At 43.9% G+C, this 14,738-nt stretch overlaps 1 long non-coding RNA gene across 5 annotated transcripts in view; it reads right to left on the bottom strand.

Moving 5' to 3' along the window:
• The window catches only part of LOC309606411, a 34,718-nt gene extending 20,651 nt beyond the window's left edge, over positions 1 to 14,067 (bottom strand). The window contains exons 1-4 of one of the 5 annotated variants that reach the window (XR_014231817.1): positions 13,952 to 14,067; positions 12,892 to 13,012; positions 11,965 to 12,147; positions 2,715 to 2,769 (exon numbers count right to left, since the gene is read on the bottom strand). This is a non-coding gene — a long non-coding RNA (uncharacterized lncRNA). Of the gene's footprint in view, positions 1 to 2,714; positions 2,770 to 11,964; positions 13,633 to 13,951 lie in introns of those variants that run through there. The other 4 variants (XR_014231815.1, XR_014231816.1, XR_014231819.1 and 1 more) reach the window with 4 other exon arrangements.
• Positions 14,068 to 14,738: the final 671 nt, after the last annotated feature.

Genomic DNA, 14,738 nt, shown 5'->3' with positions numbered 1-14,738 from the left:
CTTTGGCCGCACAGTAAAACTACTTTTGCCTCCTTTCTCCTCGCCCTTCCCCCATTGGGAAAATTCAGTGTCTTCTCCAGATCTTAACCCAGTTGTTCTGACCACAAATTAAAACACACCCCTTAACGGTGTTCACAGACAAGGGTAACTGTAAAAATTCTGCCCATTAATACCGTTCTTTAGACTGAGGCAAGCTGCTTGCCTGCTATTTCCTTAAGAAGATGAAAATCCCCAATAAATGCCAAGAGTGACAGAAAGTATTGCTTCATTCTGTTTAGAGTGAAGGATAACAAAAAAAGTCAGTTCCCCACAAATTTTCATTTTCTGATAACTTTAAACACCTTGGCATTTTTAAGATCCAGGTGGTGTTTTATCAGTAATTTAACTTAAGGATTGTTAATCAATACTAAATTTTAAAAGTTCATTTTGTCCTATCAATTGAGTTTATTTTCCATAATCAAAAGAGTCATTTTCTTAGGCTTATTCTAAAAAACTGAATTTCTTTCTAAAACACCATACTGCCTGCCCATCTCTGTCCTGTTAAGGGGCATTTAAAAGACAATTACTATTACATACTTAAGCATATTACAATCATGCAGCAGAATATGCCCATATGTTTTCAAATATTTGAATTAGAGTTTTAGGTTCAATATTTTCTTCTAAGATGGGAGGGTTTTTTGTTTTCATAAAATTGGTTAACAAAAAAGATTGTTACATATAGACACCCAGTAGTTTATCTGGAATTAAGTACATCTTCAGTGAAATAACCCCAGACTGATGAGGCTGCTTGGTAGCAGTGAGACTGTGGAAGGAAAGAGACAGCATTGTCGGTGCAGGTAATTTTCACCCTGAACATGGTGTGTTTGTTTTTAAATTTTTAAATCCTTGTCCTATAGTTGCCAAGACTTCCATCTCTGCTATGGATGTGCATGTGTACAGGGTCTGTGGATCTGAAGCAGCAAAGCACTATGTGCTGCAAATGGCTCTCCAGTCCAGGTTTAGGAAAACCTTGTATGCTTGCAGTTCTGTGATTCAGAGCCTCAGCCAACATGAGCCCCTGCAGATGTCTTCTACTCTGGTGTGGACGGCAGTGTTCCTGGCAGTCTTGTGGGTTCGACAGGACCCCTGGGCACAAGAGCATGGAGTGGGAAATATCCCAACTGTAGTAGTGACAGCCTCGTCCTCCTGGACAAGGGAAGGAGCAAACATCACAGATTTATTTCTTCCACACAAAATCAGTTGGTGAGGTTTTTTACTTCCTTTCATTTTATGAAAACAACATAGAAATTCAATGCAAAATGGGTTTCAAACTAAAATACACAGAAATCAGGAAATACAATTTTCTAAATAGAGTGTAAAATAGGTCTCATACACTACACATGCCAGAATTTCCTTGTGGCAGGCAAATTCACTGAAGAGAAGATCTGCAGTGTATCACAATGCAGTGTGGAAACCACAAGTGTGACTTCCCTTTCTTTTAATCTTAATTGCAATACTATAGTAAATCTGGTTTCAGATCAGGCAAAGTGTGATCTATATGTAGATCTTTTATATAGTCTATGACTGTCTACATGCAACCCAGCCTATAAGACTGATTTCTAAAATTAAGGGGAAATTTTAAAAGAAAATCTTTTGACAGTGGCTTTTCTGTTTTCCTCTGGCCATAGATTTGGGGTAGGCTGTTTTCCTACTGTCCTGCCAGTTGTTCCCAAACCTCACTGGGGCCAGGAAATGAACACAAGTTAGCTTTAAGATGCTAAGAGAGACTTTCTGCTTGGGACCAGCCTGAGGACTACATTTCCCACTTTGGAACTAACACCAACACACTCCTGCTGCAGTGAGAGAAGTAGGCATTTGGAGAGAGCAAGAAATTCTGTGGAATATGAGGTGGGGGGTAAGATATACAGAAAAGACGGAGCTTTTCTCCCATTATCCCAAGGGGGAAAAAAGTCAATAACAATACATAATTGTAAAGAGTAAAGAACCAGCCTAAGGTTAATCTGCTAACTGGTCCTGTTCTCAATGTGTAGAGAGAACATCCCCTCCACCTCAACGTCTCATTCTCAATGCCTGACTTGTAGAAAACAGGTCTAAATAGCTCTACACCTATTTTCTAGAGAGCTCAAAGGCTGAAGGCATTGTTTAGATTCAGATGTCCTGCAACTAATGTCAGTCCTTTGCAAAACAGGAGGTTCTCTCTGACTGGAAACAAAATAGAATTGGAAATTCCTGAGCAGGTAGTTGCAACGTCTGGACAGAGATCCTGGAGGAGAAGCTTCCAAATTTTGCCAAGAACTAGGAGTGTCTGCATCTGAAAAAAGGAGCGGGGGGGGCAGTGCTCTTGGACTCTGAGTGTGGAGAATACTCATGTGAGTATATGTGTGTGGGTAGGCGAGAGATAGTGGTCAGGGCCTGACTGTATCTTCGGACTGTAACCTACAAAACAGGTGGGATTAGATCACTAAGAACACTTCCTGGGGGGTTTCTGGCAGTTTTGGTAATCTTGAGGTACCTTCTGCATGGCTTTGGAATTTCAAAGGCCAGTACTCTGCCTGCCCTCCGTGGTCACCCTTTTCTATGGGAGAAGAGCATCTCCCAAGGAGGAAGCCAACTTTTAAAGTACACGAACACAATCCCCATTCCCTGTAGGCCTGAAGAGAAATTCAGCGGGGTAGCACTTTCCTGCTTTCTGAACACATCATGCACCAACTTACCCAGGGCGCTTCAGCGAGGGCAGGCAAATAGTGGGTCAGGGAAAGGAGATACAACCTTAAAACAGAAATAAACAAGTATTAGTCTAGCCTCTCCTCCTTACCCTGGTCCTTCCCTCCCTGCCTCTGCTCTTAAATGGCTCCTTTTCCAAGGAGGAGCAAGGTCTGTTTTCTGATGTAGGGCCCCAGATGCTCTGTTGCTGCAACTTAATTTTGTCATTGCTTCTTTTCAAAGATTATTTGGAATGAATTGTTTCTTTTGTTTATTATCTAACAAACGACCTCTGCTAATCTTATATTTTATCTCTCTAACATATGGAAAAGCTATTTATTCTAGCCAATCACAATAAAGTGAAGAAAACCCCATTTTATGGAAAAGTATATATCACTAGTCTGTTGATCATTAAAGATATGATTACCAGTGAAAACCCTCTGAAGGTGGCACATTTATGCTTCCAGGAACAGATGGGGACACGCATTTTCCTTGCAAATACTTTTGAAATTGCTCTACTGGTAGCAGTATAAAAATGATATACAGATGCCAGGGCCGGCATGGCCAGGATGAGTGCGCCAGATTTACACAGTAAAGCTTTCACACGCAGACTGTCAGTTTTGATTGATCTCTACTATACCTCAGGAACTTGTTGACTAGGTAAGGAAACAGTGCAAATAATTCACTGCAGCAAGTCAGATAATTCACACAACCAATCGGTCTGCTTCACTTTCTGGCTGTGACATATGAGCCTTCCCTACAAGATGCATCATTTTCCAGCTTGAGCAATATTCAATGTCAGGGAAGAAAAGGTATTAAAGCCACACAAAAGGTGGCGGACTATCGCAGGACCGAAGTTGTTTTGGTAATGGAGGCCAGATCCTGCTCTACTCTAAGTCCTACCAGAGCATTCAGGCCCAATTGTCATTATCATATTGATTAAAAAAAAAAAAAGTTCATCATAGTGCAATTTTAGGTTTAACGCCAACAGATCGGGAAAGAGCAAAGAATTATCCCACAAAAGCACAACATTCTTACCACAGGGACGTTTCCCTGTTCCAGTTCACTGATGGAGTTGATTAAGTTTAAATGAAGCAGACACTGGATAAAAGTAAGGGTATTGACCACTGGGCACCTCGATCCCTGCTTGAAAGGACCTGATACATGCAGAAAAGCAAGATTTGCTAAATGCTCTAATCTTCAATCAAATCTTACATCAGTACAGACAAAGTTTGGTAATGAGAGATTCAATGAAGCATGTGGGAGAAAGAATTAATCCTCTTGGTCTAAACTGGCTTCAACTTTGAAGCTTGCTCCGGAGGAAAGACAGTTATCTAAATGCTAAATAAGAAACTTATTGTACTTTTCATGGCATGCTAATCTTTTGTCTATTTCATCTCTATTATGCGTATGCTCCTAGATTGCAGTTGTCATGGTGATCATATCAATCTACGCTCAGGGGATGGTGGTGAGAAGCCAGGCGCGGACGTGGAGATCACCCCCACGCAATCCACATTTCGTAAAAAACAGAGCAGGAAGAAGTAAGCGGGCACCTGACACCTTCCCGGCTCCTTCTCACCAGGCCTGGCCGCTCCAGTCAAGGGCTAAGAAGCCTTGGGCCTTCCTGTGCCATTCCAGGCGAGGCCCCCTCCCCGAGGCTAGCGGCATTTGGTAATGGTGGTAATGGTGGTGGGGAGGGGGTCAGGCATCCTTCCTACCCCAAACTCCTTTCTCCTTAGCGGTTCCCAGCTTTTAGTCTAGAGGCTCCTCCCCCTCCTCACCACTTCCCCTTCCTCCAAGCGCTGGCATCTGCGTGTGGAGAGGCTGACTGGAGAGGGAAGGCAGAGAGGCAAGGGCTTGGACACTTGTCGGCCGCACCCTGCAGGCAGTGCCTCGGGGCGGGGAGCTGAGTCAGCCGACTCTGAGTGCAGCAGAGGAATGAACACCAGATCGAGAAGAGCGGCCCATGAAGCCCTGGCGTCGGGAGGAAGCTAGAGGGTCGGTCACCCGAGGCCCTGGCGACCAAAGGTGACTCTGGGCCCTTTATGTGTTTTACAAAAGTTGCCAAATTAAGACGGGATTATAACTGCTCGAGTCCTTGTCAGGGCTGAAAGGTTGGGAGCCTCAAATATGCCCCAGCAGTGTTGATGAAAAGCTTAAAAAGTAATAAAAGGGAGAAAAGAGCCAGGAAAGTAACATGTATAACTCTTATTAAAGAGAAGAGCCACAGAGAGGTTGTGAACTTGAATCACTGTTTGAACTTTAATTTGTTCATTAACAGGATTTGCCCCTCACTGCGAATGTTATTACTTCCTCTGCCGCTCAGCAACAACTCTGGGCATAATGAAAGAGTCTGGCAAAAAGTTAAATGCCTGGTAATTAATTCATTTAATTGAAAAAAGGGGGAAGAGGGAGAGACAGGTCCTGCTGCAGGAGCACAAGGCAGAGGGTTTGGAGGAGGGGGCAAAGCTGAAATCTGCATGGAGGCCCTCTACGAGGCCTAATGTCCGCCACCCATGCAGGAGGGGAGACCTGGTCTCTGATGAGGCTCTTTTCAGCAAATTAATGCCAAGAGTACCCTGAAGACCCTCTGCCCAATGCCACCTGTCCCTGGTCTGAACCTCTCCTCGCCGGGGTTTCAGCCAGGAGCTACTTTGGATGGTCTCTTAGGGTAGAATGGACACCAGAAATCCAAAATTAATATATACTCAAAAAATCTTTCATTAAAAAGTAGGGAGATGTCTCTTGCTTTCTCCCCTTCCTTCTCTTGAAATAGGTTTCTCATGCAGTCTTGTTTCCAGGCTGGAGTGGAGAGGAGTGCCAAGAGTCGGATATAACCTGCTTGCTGGCATCTTCATCAGCTTTACAACATCAGGCTTGCTTTCTGCCCCCTCCCACCCCAGCAGATGATTTCAATAAACTCAGGAGATGAGAAATGAAATACACTCCCTGCCTCTGCTCAGAAGCAACAGGACAGTCTGCTTTGCCTCTAACCTCACAGGGCCTGCCTTTCCCTGTGTCACTGAGCTCCTTCCTGTGTTGGTCAACCACCGCACACAGTCCCCTTACTCATGTACCCTCCTTCTGAGGCAGGCAGAGGTAGCCACAATTAACTATTGAGACACCCCAGATACCCCAGAGCTATCAGCACCACGTCGCCCTTACAGCCAAACGACAGAACAGCAAAATTCAGGAAATCAGTAGTATGTCAGTTATCCTTTCCTACTTAATATGTTTAAGGCCCACGGCTGAACAATAGGCAGTTTCAGTTTCCTCACATTTTAAAAACTGGTGTCCATATAATCAGTGTGACTTTCTTTAGAAATACAATTATCTACCATGTATTCTCCCACTTCAATACTACTAGGGACAGAAAAAAGAGTGGTGAGGAGAGAATGAGAGACTATAAATGAATTCCCTAGTATCCAAAACCATTTCCTAGGTTTGTGTTTTTAATTAAATCACTTCTAAACCCCAGGGAGAAGACAGTATTTTCTCATCCAAATCACACTGTCACCAAATAAATAAAGTCATCAAATTACCACTTTGCTGGCAACATCCTCCCCATTTGACCCAATGCCACTTGGTACTAACAATCCTAACCTCAAACTCCAAACAATTATAAATGATCTATACCGTGCCTTCCAGAAAACCAGTGATAGGCACACACTCGTGTGCATTAACAGGAAGGGGAAAGGAGTTTTAAAAGAGGCTATTTTATAAGCTGAAGCAAGTTCTAGGGTTTATTTAGCATTAAAATTACTTCCCACCTTTTATAGTCCCTGGATATTGAGTGAGTTCTATTTTCCAAAGTTGTGGATCTATACTAATTTTATTCTGGACAACTGACACTAAATATTAAGGAGTCTACAAACAAAACAAAACATTCCCTCACTCCACACTGCTGAGCCCTAAGCTCCTTTTACAAAAGAAACTTTAAAGAGACCACACCAACCAGGTCTGGTAACCTTGCCACTATCCTAATCTAGACCCTTATCAGTTTACACATGCATGAGTGAGTTTCTTCCTTCCTCCAAAACAGCCTGCCCAGTGCCTTGAGATTAATTTCTCTTAAACCCCCGCTTTACTCAAAAACCTTGATAGCTCTGATAGCCTATAACAGCCCCACCCAGCTCCTTAAACTGGCCTTTAAGCCTCCTCTCCACTCCCCCTGTAGGCACTAACTGGCTGTTTCGGCTTTGTTTTACACTACTAGCCTACACCAGGCAAGACAGCTCTTCAGGAAGACAGCTCCCCCACTGTCCCCTGAAAACACCACGTGAATTATCTTCATTTTATTGAACACTTGTGAGGTGCCAGGCACCATGTTAGGCATTACAAACATTACCTCATTTCCCTTCAATTTAATGAGATATGATTATACCCATTTTAGGGCTGTAGAAACTGAGACTAAAGAAATTAAGGTACTTGTCCAACCAAGATCTCACAGCAGAGACAGGATTCTTACGCTTACCTATCTGACTTAAAAACTGGATTACTTTCCATTTGGCATACTCTCACCCCTGCTGTACTGTGTGTTCTAATCACTCCTTCTCCTTGCCATCTGGAATGCCTTCTCAACTCCAGTACACATATCTGAATCCCACCCAGCCTGCAAATCCCAGAGAGAAATTCCCACCTCTATCTTGAAATCTTTCACTACCATCCTAGTCCTTGGCAGACTGCTGAAACCATTCATTATCTGCAGCTCTTACTTGGCACTCCTATTCTCTGCCCTGTACTATTATGTCAGTTTTCATTTAATCAGTCCCTTCCAACCATACAGTAAGCTCCTTGAAGAGGGAAATTCGCCCTATATTTCTTTATATTCCTCGCTCACTCTCCAGAGCCTAATAATAGCTTCCATTTGTTGAGCACCCTCACGCACAACAATCCTAAAAAATAGACACTGTTATTATTGCCATTTTGCAGATAAACTGGGGCTCAGAGGGATTAAGAAACTTGCCCAAGCCACTCAGCAAGTAAGTAGCAGATGTGATATTCAAACACAGACTGTCTGAATCAAATGTCCCTTTCTCCTTAGCCAACACATTGTACTGGCTCAAATACAGTCTGTCTTACACAACGTCAATTTATGAAGTGTCACTGTGTGGAGGATACTCAACAAACCTCTAGAAAATATCCTCTAACCATGACTTAAGACAAGGGCACTGTTTTCCTCTTCAGCAGGATAGCCTCTGAAACTCAACAGAAGAAAGGATGAGTGTATACATCCCAGACCACCCCTTCCATTCTCCCCTCCTCTCTAGGAACCATGCCCCCTGTTGGTGGGAGCCAATAACACCACTGTCTGTATCTGTACTGGTGTTTCTCTGAGATAGAGAGGTGGATTACCCTGCCCCAAGCAGCCTCTACCTTTCAAATACACAGAGGAAAGTAGGGGAAAATGAAAGATACAAGTGTTAATTTTTTTAATGGCCTGCAAGGGCTGGGAGGTCTTGCAGTCTCTGCAGCAAAAATGGGTTGTTGCTGTGGGAAGAATAACAACTGCAAAAAAAAATGTTCACAGCTGACCAATTAAGCCAATACGTGGAACTCCATCTAGCTTCTTGTTCCAAGACATGTAGGTGGCAATGGGGATTAATAAAATCTCTAAGATAAGAACTTCTGAGAGTACAAGAATCAAGGCCTGGAAGCCTGGCTACTTTTCCCCACATGGAGATTGTGCCTTCAGTGCCAATGCTAAAGACCTGGACCTGATAGTATTAAGCAAGCTAACAGGTTTCTTTATTTCCCACAGGTCTTCAGGAAACGTTAAAAAAAAATTCTTGCAATGGTAACAGGGTACTTCCTATGAATTCGAGAAAGGGAGAATAATGACTATATGATGACTTGTCTCTAGTACCCATGCGAAAACTAGTCTATTCTCCTAAATTCCCAAAGATAGATTTCCATCTTCATTTATATTTTGGGTTAAATATCTGGACAGCTCAAGGGCTACAACCCTTACCTTCACCTACAAAACCCATGTTGTGACACACAAAAGCTTGCACATGCACAGCACTTAATAAACCAAGTCGTTCCATTTATTTCATCTCAGACAAGGCTCAAAACTACCCCTTGAAGTAAATGTATTATATACATTTTGCCTATGAGAAAACTAAAATTTGCTTCAAGTAACACAATTGGTACATGATAAACCTAGTCCCCACTCCTAGTCAAGGATACTTTCCCAGTTCTCAGGGCAATTTCCTGCCACTTCTATATTCTGGATCCACGTGTGAATTCTGTAAATCCAAAACCAGGAACCTTTCTATCTGAAAGAGATGGGCCTCAAGCTATACCAACCAGACTTCTATTATAGCTACCTGGCCATACTAAGAGTTCCCCCACCCTAATCCTGAAGCTATAAACACTATATACAAAATTTAATATTTAGATTCAAATTAAGAAATATTTGGATGGTTCTTAAATCTATAGAATATGAGCAGGTGCAATGGTTGGGCTACCCATTCCAAAAGAAAGGCTAACATCACTGCTACTTGTTTTTCCACAATTGTTGTTATTTATTGAGGATGTGCTGGGTACCTGACACTTCCTTATACTTGTAACATATAATTGAGGAGCCGTTTTATCTGCTAACAGACAAACAGTCTTTTCCCCAGAAAAGACCTGGAATTGGATCTGTCCACCTTGTTCACTGACCTTTTAGTTGGGTATGTAACTCTGATATCCTGGGCCCAGCAGGTCCCCTTCCCTAATTTCTGAGCAATAATCAAACTCATCAAAGCAGACAAAACTCAAAGTTCCAGATCTTATAAATGGGTGAAATAAGGATATTCTTTTTGTCTCAGCTCAAACTTGGTTAATCTCCATATCCAATCTAACTGTGGGGTGAAAGAGAGGAATATATTTGATGATTTGGGACTGTTGCCCTATTTCTTTGTCTGCTAGCTGACCTTCCCTCTGTAAGTGCATCAGCATTTGCAACATTCAGTTTAAGCAGGAAGGCTCTTTCATCTTTGTCCTCTGGCCTTGATCTCTCCTGATCATTATAGCCTGGATCCCTGCTAATCACTAATGATCCTGTGGCCCTCTATATAATACTAAAGGTATTAGACCTGAATTCTTAGAAAAATTCCTACTCAGCTAATTACATTCTTTCTGCTTTTCTTGGTTCTCCATATAGTCTCAGCTGGAGCTGAATTTGAATTATTCCCTCAGATTTTAAATTATTTGCTGGTGGTTTTGGGAAACTATTTCTTTTTTTTTAAAATTTTTTATTTATTATTTATTTATTATGTTTATTTTTGGCTGTGTTGGGTCTTCGTTTCTGTGCGAGGGCTTTCTCCAGTTGCGGAGAGTGGGGGCCACTCTTCATCGCGGTGCGCGGGCCTCTCACTATCGCGGCCTCTCTTGTTGCTGAGCAGAGGCTCCAGACGCTCAGGCTCAGTAGTTGTGGCTCACGGGCCCAGTTGCTCCGCGGCATGTGGGATCTTCCCAGACCAGGGCTCGAACCCGTGTCCCCTGCATTGGCAGGCAGATTCTCAACCACTGCGCCACCAGGGAAGCCCTGGAAACTATTTCTAAACTCTTCTCTTAGATGAATTCAACTAATTATGATTCAAAAGCCCCATGACCTACCTCTTTCCATCTCCCTCTCTCTTTACCTTGAGTGTCTTTCTACCCCATCTCCCATATTCTGGTCTTGAATATCATAAAGAGTTTAAATTCACTGAGGAGGGAGTTTCATAATTCTGTATTTTGCACAGCATATAGCATATTGTTAGCTTACAGCAGTACACAGTAGTTCCATTACATATATACTTCGGGGTCTCTATTCACAACCATCTACTAAAAATGACGAATGTTTTATTCCACAAGTTAGACTTCACCTACAGTTGAAGGATCACTGAGTTTTTTTGACAATGGTGAATGCCTTGCTCACTAAACAGAACACAGGTTAAGTTTGATTTCTTAATTGAGTATGATTCCTTTGTATTTCAAGGAATGTGGAGCACCAAATCTATAGAACTATATATGGCAATCCTGATTTTAGCCCATGACATCTTGGATTTTTCCTACCCAAGCCCATATTCTAGAACTTAACAGCTTTTGTTATCATAGCAGCAAAATTGAACTCTCATAAAATCCAGATCAACCAAATTCTTGACAATATAGATTTCTGAAGTAAGATGTCTCTATACTGCATACCAATGTACTAGAGATGTATATGATTGTTAAATTAATAATTCATTGATAATCAAAGAGACTCTACAAGCTCCAAATGCACACTTTTCTTAAGAGTTTTCCCTTGGCAGCTACTTTTACTCCAATGGTGCTGCCAATGTTCAAACTATTCTTGTGTAATGACTTTAGAACTAGTTTAAAAGCTACTCAAGAAAGACATCTAATAGTCTTTCCAATTGTTTTGACCCCCAAATTACATTACCTGACTTGATCACCCACCTAACTCTTCAGAGCACAGAAGGTCTTTAAAGGAAGATGACTTACTGCCTCCAAGGCTTTTTAACAAGATGTGCTGTGGGTTCTGAAGAGTGCCCAAATGAAGAGCTTCAAAATAGGTTTGAACGATGGCAGCAATGGAAGCATCACTGCAATAAGTGACAGACTTCCAAGATGACTAGTTGGATAGGACACTAAAATGTATGTGTAAGTTCTGATACAGTGGACTATATTAGTTTATAGTCATATCTTGGTTACTTAGTTATGGCCCTACGGCACAATATTAGGGTTAAGGATAAAATTATTCTTAACATCTTCCATTATTGCACTTCACAAAATTTTACACTCTTTAGGTGCATCTTATAGATGTCATACAAAAATGTCTTGATATTCAAGGACCTAGGCATTGTTTAGGATGAAACTACAAATAATTGAGATAAACATCTTGGATGTTTTTCTCTGTTTATCAAGCCAATGAAAATGAATTTTAAACAGGTGTACTTGTAACTACTTGAAATGTGTTTGTCTTCTTGACTTAATTGTAGGCAATTCTTACTTCAGGTTGGGGAAAAAAGGGGTATGCGGTTTTGATTTTAACTAAAATTATAGTGCTTCACTCACATAACAAAAGCCAGTCTAGCACACCATATAAGAAGCAAGACCTTTTAAGGAAAACTTTATATTCTAAAATTATTAAAAGGACATCATAAACCCATTCAATCATGCAGGTCCTTTAAACTTTGCTTTGAAAGTCTTAAAGAGAAAAAAATATGGTACTGTGACTAGGGCATAGGCTGGAGAAAACTTTCTGATTTCTAATTTTTCTTCCCTTACCTTACTACTTGAGAGAAGTCAATACAATTTTCCGTTTGTATAAATGAAAGGTCAGTTTTTAACTCTTTTATAATAATATTCCTTGAGCCAGAAGAAGATATATTTTCCACATTTTAGTTACATTTCAACAATTATGTATTATATGCCTATAGGGCTCATGTTCAATGGCAAAGTGAAGTGGACCTGTAACAGATAATGAATAAATAGTTATTGAATTAATGACTGGAGGAAAAGAAAACCATACCTTGGGTGAACACATGCACAGTTCATGGTAAAACTAACTCCCACGGGATTTGGTCCATGTAAATACAGCTTATGACTATTACATAATATCAAGCCTAAAGTGTCTGCTTAGATTTGGATCACTTTAGATTTCAGAATTCAGTCATTAGGACCCTAGCCATACTTTTGAACCTAATCACTTGTTTCATGTGACTCCTGATACAATCAAAGTCTTTAATACCCATGAGTAAGTAGTAACCATTAAGACCGGAGTTTTACAGAAAATTTACCTGACTTCCATACCTGAGCTAAATGGATCATTTCACACATGCAGTACTTATGCTAAAAGCATAAGGTTTCTCATTTAAGCTAGCAGACGATTATCTTTCACAACAGAGGCATAAACATAACCAGTTACCTCACTTTTCCAATTATTCCAGTTTTAAAAGATGTTTGTTCTCATAAATAGAGCTCTATCACTGGCTTACAAGCACTATTTATTTGGTAGCACATATAACACCTTTGTTCCTTGGTTTATGTGATAGAACAGGACTAAGACAAAACCGTCCTCCCTCCTATGGGGACTTTTGTGAGTACCTTGATAAATACCTACAAAATGATAAATGCTACTACCTCTTTCAGCATTTTGAAAGATGTCAACCAAACACAAAATATTTTTGGTGTGTGAATTAAAATGCCTCTTACTGATGGTCTCAGATGTTTCCTTGTAAGATAGCGTGCCAAGAACTGGCTTATATATTATCCGTCCTCCAGACTGACATCACACTTCATAATAGCTTGGTATGATGACTGCTGTCAAAATCGCCTGCAAGGAAACATCCGTGCCCTAGATTGACATAATTTATTAGCATAACACAAGACTAAAAACCGAAGAACACCATGCGAAGCCTGACTTCAAGCACACGGATAGGGGGGTCTGCTACGTGTGGGCGAAGGGCCTCAATCCTTCTCACGCTCTAACTTAGGAAGAGAATGAAAGTTGCCTGGAAGTCTCGGGGGCGGGGGAGGAGAAGGCCAGACTGGCAAGTGCCCGCGACAGGAGGAGGAAAATACTGTTTTTTCAAAGTCGAATCCCATCCAGGGATAGGTTTCTCTTCTCCGTGACCACCACACGACGGCACACACCTTGCGGGAAATGAAATGCAAGCGAGGGCGCGGCGGCCTCCGAGGCGGCTGGGGAAGCCGACCCAACGGAGCGGGGTCCGGGGCCGGTACGCTCGGAGGGGCCTCGGCCGAGCTCTCCCGCCGGCGTCCCCCGCAGGGCTTTTAGGCCGCGCTCTCGCCGCCTTCCACAGCGCGTAACCCGCCGCCCTGGAGACCCCGGCATCACCTCGCGGCGCCAACCGGCCCGGCCCGCCCTCTCCTCGCCCTCTCCTGGGGGGGGCCGGTGGGCGAGGCTCCCTCAGAGGCTGCGACGCTCCGCACGCGCCCCTCCGCAGTTGCGGCGTGAGAACCAGAGCTACCGGGGCTGCGGGCCCCAACTGCACACAAAGCCCCCGACGGCGCCGCGGCGCCTCCAGCCTCGCTACTCCCGCTCCCGGAGCTCAGAGAGCGGTGGTCCGCATTACGGCGTCCGCTCCCGCGGGTAAGTCCCGCAGAGAGGAAGCCTCCAGCGGGAGGTGAGATCCCGCTCACGCGAGCACCCCCGCCCCCGAGCAGGGCCCTCTGCCCGACGGAGACTCTCACTTCAAACGAACAGGCGCTGCCGCCTGCGGGAGGAGGGGAGCGCGTGGGGAATACTCACACTGGGTCTGGCCGCGCCGCGGAGGGACCTCGCCGGGAAGGACGCGCGGGCTCGCGCAGGGGGAGCGGAGCCCCAGCGGGTGGCACCCGCGCCGCCGCCTCGGAAGGGAGGCCTCTACCGTCCGACCGCGGACCTGCAGCCGCCGCGTGCGCGCCGCCGCCGGCCCCGCCCATCGGCCCCGCCCCGTCCCGCAGGCCCCGCCCCCCGGCCCCGCCGGCCCGGCCCCGTCCAGCTCCCCGCCCCGCCCCTCCAGCCTCCTTTCTCCAGCCGGCTCCCTCCCCTCCTCTCTGCCTGCTGGGTGCAATCGGCTCTCTGACCAACGCGAAGGGACGTGGAAATCCTTCCACGAAAATGAGAAGTGATATCCTTTTGATGGCTATAATTTATTCCAAATCGTCCCTGGACTGAAACGATCAATTAGCAGCCCGAAACGCACTGTGAAGTAAATTGTCACACTCTCTATTACAGGATGGTTATCATATATTTATAAGGTGTGTTTTCTGCAATCAGAACCAACAGCGTGTTGAGCGATCAGTCATACACGCGCTTCTTCAAAAAGACCGGGAAAGAAGCTCCAGCACGGGGGTGGGGGGCGGGGAACGTCCTTTGGACAATTATTACTTTTCCCACCCTTCCACAAGGGTGTTGTTTCCTCTTGGCATCTGGGAAGTGCAGTGAGGGCGAGAGCTCTGCGCCAGCTCTCATGGCCGCTCCTGTGACCGGGGAGCAATGTCCCTGTGAGCAACAGGGAGACTCGCAGCCCAGAGAGGAGACGGTTCCTTACCGT

The sequence above is a fragment of the Balaenoptera borealis genome, assembly GCF_965194805.1.
Source record: "Balaenoptera borealis genome assembly, chromosome: 1".
Taxonomy (NCBI): Eukaryota; Metazoa; Chordata; class Mammalia; order Artiodactyla; family Balaenopteridae; genus Balaenoptera; species Balaenoptera borealis.
This window is presented reverse-complemented; position numbering and strand designations above follow the sequence as displayed.